Raw genomic sequence first — 9,212 nt, forward strand, 5'->3', positions numbered from 1 at the left:
TTGTATGTTTCAGTTATTTGTTAAGTTGGGTATAAATCATTCATGCTAACAGAAAACGGCAGAAAAAGAACTCGTTTCGTGTTTGTTCTTTTAATTTGGTCAGTATTTTGTTTTTGTATGAAATTGGAAGATCTGAATATTGACTATGGATAAAGGTACCCTATTACTCAAACTACAGATTTGTTTGGAAAGATTTTGATAAAGTTGGGGATATATTGATATGCATATCCCAATTGAATAACTTATTGCGTGCACATTTTGAATGTATTTATTGATTCGTCTCCTCCCAGTACCGTGGGAGTAAAAATGTAGTTTTTCATAGAATGGTTTGTAGTGTGAGTAGTTTGTAGTTATTAGCTAGATCTTTGAAGATATCACTGGTGTAATGTCCGTAGCAACTTTAGAGACATCAATTAAAATCATGGAGATTCAAGTATTACTGTGTTTCAAACAAATCTATTTTCTTACCCTCCCCAAGAAACTAACTTGAGAAATCAGAATGACAAAAATCCCTAGGTGCCATATGAAGAAATGCCACACTGTTGAATGCAGTATTGTACTCAAGTTGCATGTATTTTTCTATGACTAATTTGTATTTCAATAATGATGAAATACCCACAAGTTTGTATCTAGTCTATCCCTCCTGGGGATCCAGTTCACATGATCAGTGATTGTTTGCCACAAATGCATTATTAGCTTCATTTCTATTATCCTATGGTCACAATGAATTTTTCTTCAACATTTGTTTCCAAGTATTCGTGTTATCTTGCTGTGCTGTAGTGATTACTGTGGTTTGAAAAGGCATTGGTCCTGCTTCTGTGGTTTTCAAAAGTGTTTTATGTCATGATACAATGATGATGAGTAATTAATAATTAGGCCAAGAAGTAAACAGTGTTGCAAATTTAGAGTAATTACCGTTTGTCAAAGATGACTCTGTACAAGAGTCAGAACTTTTCAAGTGCCAGTTTCCCATTCTTTTTTATTTATTCCTTACACTGTGTTGGAATCCAGCATCCAGCTAAGAAAAATGTTCACAGTTCTAAGAAGATCTTTTAGAAGTAGTGTTTCTTAGTCAAAATACGCAGCTATCATCAGGGTTTTGGAAATTGAAAATGTTTTAAACTAAGACATCCATCTTTTGTCTTTAGTTTTGTTCATGTCAGAACATTTGAACCTTTCACAAATTAGCTACAATGTTGCTCAAGAATAAATTTCAGGGACCAAGTAAAAGCTATGTTTACGTGACATAATTGTTTTTGTTATACAAATGCAAATATCGTTCAGTATGCCCATTCCTGATTTATTACGGATTGTACCATAATTTAAGTCTGCCTTTTTTGTCCACAAGTTAAAAGATTATGTTTGCAATTACTTTTCACAATGTAACCTATTTCCAAGATGCTTAGTGTCAGTTTAAGTTTTGTCTTTTGACAGTTATTTTGATAATTACTTGTGACAACAATATTACAGGTTCTAGTAGGTTGAGATGAGCTATTTCACTAATCTCAAAAGTGTCATTCCTTCTCAACAAATGTGATGCATGATGAATCCATTTATATGATACTGTGATATATTACTCAACATGAGACTTTCACCCTTAATAGTCAACAGTTTTACATGATTAAATTTGAAATTTAATGCTTGTTAACTTTTGCCAGTTGAACTTGTTGATCTGTTTCTTCAGTGTTAACATGATATATCAATGAATTTGAAATACATTTACAACAGTTGTAGTTGTACATGATTGAATAAATATTAGAATGAATTGATCTTGAAATAGGGATGGAAATAGACCCTTGATATGCTTAGGACTAATATTCTGACATACTGAAAAGTACATCTTACTAGTTTTGAAAAGCTGACCTGTGAATGTTTTTGTAACTTGTATTTTGACAGTGGAAGTTCATGTGGGGTCTCAATTCTGAAATGTTATTGGACACTTTAAAATGAATTAGTGAATGAATGAGTTTGACACAAAACTGAAGGGTCAGATGAAGGATTTACCTCCCTTTCACAAAGTGTCAGATGGATGCATTTAGTCATGTATTTGGTATGTTCAGGTCTTTTGGAAATGGGTTTCATGTGTCATTCCCCTATGGTATTTATGATGATGAAGATGATTTTACAGTGGTTGACAGACTAATAAAAAGCCAATTGTACCAGAAGAACTTGAGTGTATCAAGTTGAAATCTAGGATTCCTCAGATGAATAGTTGTAAAATCTAGTCTGAGTTTAATCAAAAGCATTGCATCTCCTTGCTAACTTATGATTGACATTCCAATAGTATCTTTGCATTAGATTATTCTTCTTAACCATGTGAAAAGTATGTGGATATTTGCTGGATATTTCAGTGGTTGCACACCAGATATTATGCAGAGTTATTATTGCAAAGGCATTTTGTGTGCCACAATTCCATTAAATTGACTGTGATCACACTATTTTCATATTAAACACAGATCTAATGAACCAAATATAATCTCATAGTCTGCCATTATGTGTGTATGTGTGTTTGTTGTATTGGTTTATAGACACTTTATTAGTGTGTGGGGTTATTATCTTGTTATATGTAGTACTTAGCAAACGGGTGACAATTCTTAAGCAGTCAGTGAAAACATAGATTTTTTTGTTTGTTTGTACAAATATCAAAAGCAATGACATTCAACTATAATCATGCATGACTTGGTGCACATATTTTGCTGTTCATTTGTACACATAAAAAATTGCTTGGACATGTTGATGATTGTTCATCATTCATGACATATGTATTTTGTTTATTTGTTTTACCAGTGAATTATATAGTTGTGCCACAGATGTCTAGTTTTAGATGGCGTTCATGTGTTGCCTATATTTATAGATTAAATTATTTTGTTGTGATTTTATTTTTGTAGAATGATGTGCCATTCATTGGACTCATTCATTACAGGTTCCTGATAGAACAAAGCCATGCTTCTCACATTCATAACCAGTGTTTTATGTTTGGTGAAACTTATGTTGTAATTGATGAGCCTTTTTTAAGGTGTATAAGTTGTTCTCTTGTATTGTGATTGACATGACATATGTACACCATATTAACATATCTAACCCATGATTTACCACAAATTTATGAACTTTCTTGGCCACATAAACCTATTCTGAAATTCGATCATAGAAATCACCCCAGCTTTGTAATTCAAGATATGCAATGACTTTTCTGCTGATAGAAGAGGAAGACTGATATATGAGCAGTGATGCCCAATGATAATGTAGAAATTGGATTGTCCCAATACAAAGCAGTGATCATGTCATTGCATCTATGCAGCTAAAACAATTCCTTTTTAGTGGTGTGGGGTTATTTGTTGTTTGGTCATGACATAGACTTCAGTGTATAACCTTGTCATTGTTGCTGAAATATTTGAACAACTGTACACTCATTTGCCTCATGCTTACCATGTGTTCAGATCATTAGAGAAGTCATTCCACATTGTTTTCCACGTCGGAGTCACATTGTTTTAACCTCAGCCAAAATCAGAAGTCATGCTGTATTTGTTTCCTGCACATTTTTCATGCCTTGACAATTTTAAAGTAAATGTGTGCTCATAGCTTAGTCCCACAAGATACAATGAATCTGCTGGTGAACCAATACAAAGCGTTGTGCTCTGGAAATATTAGCAGACCAATATTTTTGCATTGCACATTTGTTTTGTATATGCTTTCAGGACAGTTAGCATTGTTGGTGGTCGATGGTGAATATTAAGTAGAAATGGGTTTGTTTGTGAGATTTTGTAAGATATCTGTATCTACATAGTCCTAGATCTAGCGTGACATTAGTGACCTGACTATAGCTAGACTCGTTATAATTGTTTGAATAGTTTGAGACTTAGTATGAGGTATATCAATGCATTGTGTGCATATCAATTTGAATTCTGCCCACAATAAAATATATTTTCTAGATAATGTATTCACACAGATTATGGATGTACAGTTGAATATATTTTCATGATTTATGTCCTGTGTGGATTTGTGTCTGAAAATATGAAAACTAATGGATGGATTTTGGTCTTTCTGGTGAAAAGTAATTTTACCTCTCGAGAGAAATGTTAGCTGTCATTGACTACTTGTTTTCGTTAACATTGGCTTACTTTCAACTATACTGAAACTGGAAACTGAAGTCATGTTGACATAGTACATGTACTTCATAAATTACATTGGTCAAGTGCTGATACTGATACAGAATAGTATCTGCAAGCATGTATTTGGAATAATCTGTAGGGCAGAATTCATTGTCAGGTTACCTCATGGAAGATTCCAGCTTACTCAGGATTCACTTTTACTTTGATAATTTTAACATCTAATTCTGAATCTGAGCAATACTGTTATAGTCCATTCACCAGAAATCTTTAACTATTTATTTCTCAGTTGGTTAGGATTGCCTTTTCCAGAATGGAATATCAGCAGACAGCAATCTTACTGCTTTAAGATTATTCACTGGCATTTAACAAAATTACAAACAATTTGATGAGAATATAGTTAAATCTAAATATGCAGAAAAGCAAAATATTTAGGTTTGTCATAGGAACGTTACTGCTTTACTGCCTTGAAATATATATTATGGGTTCAGGAGTACCCCATTGCACCATTCTCCACTTGAGCACCAGTACCTCATGACTAAAATTCATGTTTTAGTGATGTTTACAGTGGAAATTGTGATGATTATCATTCAGATTAGGAGTTTCTGAAGTAATTTTCTAATTATTAGACATTTTTAGACATACTTGTTTCAAAACTGAAGGGTCAGTGTGTATGTTTGGTCATGTAGGAATATTTTTATTGTTGAATTAAGATTAATGTAACATCAAGATGTGGCAAGGAAACAATTCAGACTGGCAAATACAATACCAGTTCATGTGGTCAACTGATGTTTTTTATGTGGCATTAGGGGGACATAGAGAAAATAAATACCAAAAAATAAGATAATAGAGCATGGCTGTCTTCTGCTTGTCAAAAGCAATTAAATCATATTTTGTCACTGTCCTGACATCAGAAAAATAAGAGTTTGTATGAAGGTTAAAAGGCATAAAGAAAAGTTAACATTGTTTTTGTCAATCTGGTGTTTTTCCAGTGGTTCTGTTGCAGCAGCAGCAGCTTATATTGTTTAGTGTTACTGTAATGCCATTTATACCGCTAGCATTTTAAGTCCACACAATTTTGTCAGTACTTTTGTCAAAGTCCACAACACTCAAAATGGCAAGAAATATTTTCATATCTGTATATAATAATATTTTTATAGCAGTAGATAGTCTGAATGCTCAATTCTAGGAGCTTGTGACAGTTGCAGATTGTATTTTAATGCATAAAGCCTTGTAAGAGCACAGTGCTTTTCTTCAACTAAAGCAGTATTTTTCTATGCATTCAGTTAGTGTTTGGTAAATGTTGGCTGTGTTTGATCACACCAGGTGTACTTGATGTAGAGCATTTGCCTATTAAACAAGGCGGTTAAGTATTTCATTATCTATTTTAAATGACTGAATCAGGGAAAATGTGGTCCTAGGTTTTAATTATATTATTGTAGACTGTTACTGGTAAATGACTGCATGCTGTTTGTAAAGCATTGTGTCAAAACTATTGAGAACAGTTAGAGTATGTCAAAAAATGCTTGAGCAGAGAAAATATCAAATTATATTTTTGTGTGTGTTGTACACAGCAATATAAGAGACAAAAGACTTTAACTCGTCATGCTTGTGTTGTGATTTTGATTGAGTTTATAGACAATTTTGTCTGTTGTCCCGTGAGCACCACAGAGTGTTGTCACTATTTGATATTTTGCTTGGCTGTGTTATTGTTTGATAGCGATCTCCAAATGTCTGTGATGTTAAGTATCCAATTCTGAAATAGTTGATCAAGTAATACTCTTTCAATTTTGTTGCAAAAACCCCATGCAAGTTTCTCTTTAAACACAAGTACACTATTTACCATCCAGTTTGATATTCTTTGATTTCAATCAAAAATTCTACGTGAAATTATGAAGTTTCTGTTACAATCTTCCTGTTGCTCTATTCCCACAACCTGTCTTGTAATCTTTTCATGCGAATCACTATTTACCCACAACTACGACCACTTTTTCAATATACTTTTCTTTGAATTTGGAATAAGTGTTGGTCACAATAGTTGATAATAAGATACAGCATGAGATGCTTTTCTTTTTTCTAATTGTTTGCTGAAAGATTGAATGTCATGATCATTTTGAATAATAGATATTCATGTAATTTCATGTAATTGGATGGATGCTTTCTGCAAACCAACATCTTATCTCAGCTATCTTTTATGTAAATTGACCTGGGTTTTGCTTAGAGGGTAACTTTAGAAATGGAGGCTTCAAAGTAATAGACTTGGATACTATAGATATTTTTTGTGCATACCAGTTTGGTACAGTTTACACGTAGACAATGCTTGTGTATTAAAAGTTGAAGTGTTCTTTTAGTGAAGAAGCAGGGAATTGGAGATGTAGTTTGTGATTCTATAAATAGTCTGAGTTTTGTTGCATCGATGAAATAAGATTTATATCTACCCAGTCAATTTAGGAAGTGATTTTCCTGATTAGAGTTTTGAATTCTGAAGAGTTTTACTGTTGATTCTTACTATTTGTGTATATTTATTCTAGTTAATGCTGGTCAGTTTCTCAAACTGTGCAAGTCAGATTTGTATAGATATTAATGTAGCCTTGCATTAATGTAGAGAAATTAACAAAACTTACTTCTAATTTGTTTTTCAGGTATGTTTTTCACTGTAGAGTTGAAGACAGCCTGTAGATGTGGTTTGTATAATTTTTAAAGCCCGTTTTTAAGATCAAAGCTATTTTGGGTAAAGTAGCAAATCATATCCTTTTAGACTTGACAAATCAAAACCTTTTATGAACATGAATTTCCTCGTAAGATAGTAGATTCTAAGATATGAGTAATCGTTTTGGAGAAAAAGTTCAGGTTATGTTATATTAACTGAAATGTAAATGAGTTACAATCTGACTTGTCACAAATCACTATTCGTGGAGAGACCAGTCCTAGATTTTGCTTACGTTGTCAGTGCAACAAACCTGCAATACTTGTAGCATTATTGATGGGATTGAAGGAGAGGCGAGATATATTCGTAAACTGTGATTGTGTTTTAGAGTGTTGATGTAGTTTAAAACATGGGAGAACAATGGTTCAGTATGTGTACAATGCATGGACTGCACTGTTTGATAGGTGAGGTTTTTTGAGTCTTATATACTCACTGTGAATATTTTGATACTTACGTCATAGCAACACTGTCCCAAGGTAGGCGACTGCAATGGTAAATAAGACAATAAACCGTAGATCTGAAATAGCACTGTCGTTAATTAGAGAAGGATGACATTAATCATATTACATTCATTTTTTATAATTGTATAAATTTCTTTGGAATTGACTAGTTGTTTTGATCTGCTATAATTTCGGCTTTACAACTTTAAGAAGACCTTGGTGCACACATCTAGCACTTGCTACACAGTTGCTACAGTCTTTAAACAAAAACCTGTTTAGTCATTTGGTCGTCTTTTGAAGCCTTATTTTATGAATACATTAGACGAAACTCTCAAATGATCATTGCTGACTTTTCTGTTCTATCCTGTCCTTATGTATTTAGTGATAAGAAGTTTAAATAATTTACTTACTTCTGTTATAGAGCATATGTTAGGATGGGGTTTTTTACAGAGTTTATATTTCAATTAATCAAAATATATTGATAGTATGTGTTTTAGTTGTTTGTGTGCAGATCACAAACATCAGGTGAAAAATAGCAAAGCAGGTGAAAGAATATTTATTGAGTAATACAGGTAATTTTTTATTTCTAAATTCTTAAATTTGAGTTTCTTCAGAACTAACAGTGCAGTCCATGGGGATTTGTGTTCGAGTTTTGAGAGGGAGATTGTCATAGAAGGAGATTGTCATAGCATGAGTAGAGAGATGTGAAACTTCCCACAGAAAATGTAGCCCAAGTTGGTAGCTTACAAGGGTGTTTATCATGTTGCAATTAGAAATTCATGCCTGTTTTTTTCCCAGATTTATGAATTATGACAATAAAGGCATGGTTGTTTGGCAGACATTTTGTTTTCTTTTACAGTGTCTTGATATGCCCTATCACCATAGGGTAAATATGCATTAGGATTGATCAAATATGGATGATCATATGTGTAAGAACTAAGAAGTATCTTGTGGGGTTGGGTGATAAGATGTTGTCTATGCACATGAATTGATACTTATATCATTCACTAGATTGTTTGGTAGAGATATCAGGAATATTGCCCCAGTGGTATAAACAAAGAGGAACGCAATGTCCAGAAGTGAGACATCATCTTTACAATCCTTCCCTTGGACTAATGAGTGGCTTCTTTGAATAATGTACTTACAATAACAAATAATGGATCATGAGATAAAAGGATGTAGCTACCTTGAAGTCTCAACATCCCAATAAAAAAAACGGTAGGAGGGGTCGTCTCAAAGGCAAAACCAGGATGAGTGAAGCAGACAATAGCTAGGCTTGGAATAGAGATACCAGCTAAGATATGATAATCCCACAGGAATTAAAGTAGGGAAGTAAATGGCATGTTTTAATATAATCAACAATATCCAGTCCTGTTGATCTTCGGGTGGTCATGCCACACACATATTTCAAGACATTTAATGGTATGCATTTCCATGGGTATAGGGTGTCATACTCTGGTACATATTCTAAGAGCAACTTCATGTAAGAAATACATTAAAGATGTTAATCAGCAGATGAGACATATTCAACACACATGAAAAAGCACAAAATATCTTTGAGATGACCCCTTGCGCCAGTAGACAGCACATGCATTTCATGCCAGGGGAGTCAGCTTTCCATCGTCATACCTGGCTGAGCAACACAATTGCCATCTATAGTCTGATTTATTGTTTTTCCGAGTAAACATGCTTTTCTTGATATCCTCTTATGCATCCATCTGAATGCCCAGTTATTTTGACATCTGATTTGCAGTTGTGTAAATTTGATGGATGCTGTGTAACAGCCTAAATACATTTTCTTTTTTTCTATTTTCGTACTGGATGCTCATTCAATATTGTATACCATAAAGGTTTATTATCTACACTTATTCTTGCCAGGGCCAATGGCATCTAGTGCACAGACATTTAAGGAAAAAAATAATGTTGTGAACATAATTACAATTTAGAATAGGAATGGCT

At 33.4% G+C, this 9,212-nt stretch overlaps 1 protein-coding gene across 1 annotated transcript in view; it reads left to right on the forward strand.

The window, feature by feature from the left end:
• The first annotated feature begins 4,341 nt into the window (after positions 1-4,341).
• The window catches only part of LOC137298113 (cytospin-A-like), a 124,392-nt gene continuing 119,521 nt past the window's right edge, over positions 4,342-9,212 (forward strand). The window contains exon 1 of the mRNA XM_067830210.1: positions 4,342-4,351. The gene's annotated coding sequence lies outside the window, so the exon portion shown is untranslated. The remainder of the gene's footprint in view (positions 4,352-9,212) is intronic.

This window comes from Haliotis asinina, chromosome 10 (genome assembly GCF_037392515.1).
Source record: "Haliotis asinina isolate JCU_RB_2024 chromosome 10, JCU_Hal_asi_v2, whole genome shotgun sequence".
Taxonomy (NCBI): domain Eukaryota; kingdom Metazoa; phylum Mollusca; class Gastropoda; order Lepetellida; family Haliotidae; genus Haliotis; species Haliotis asinina.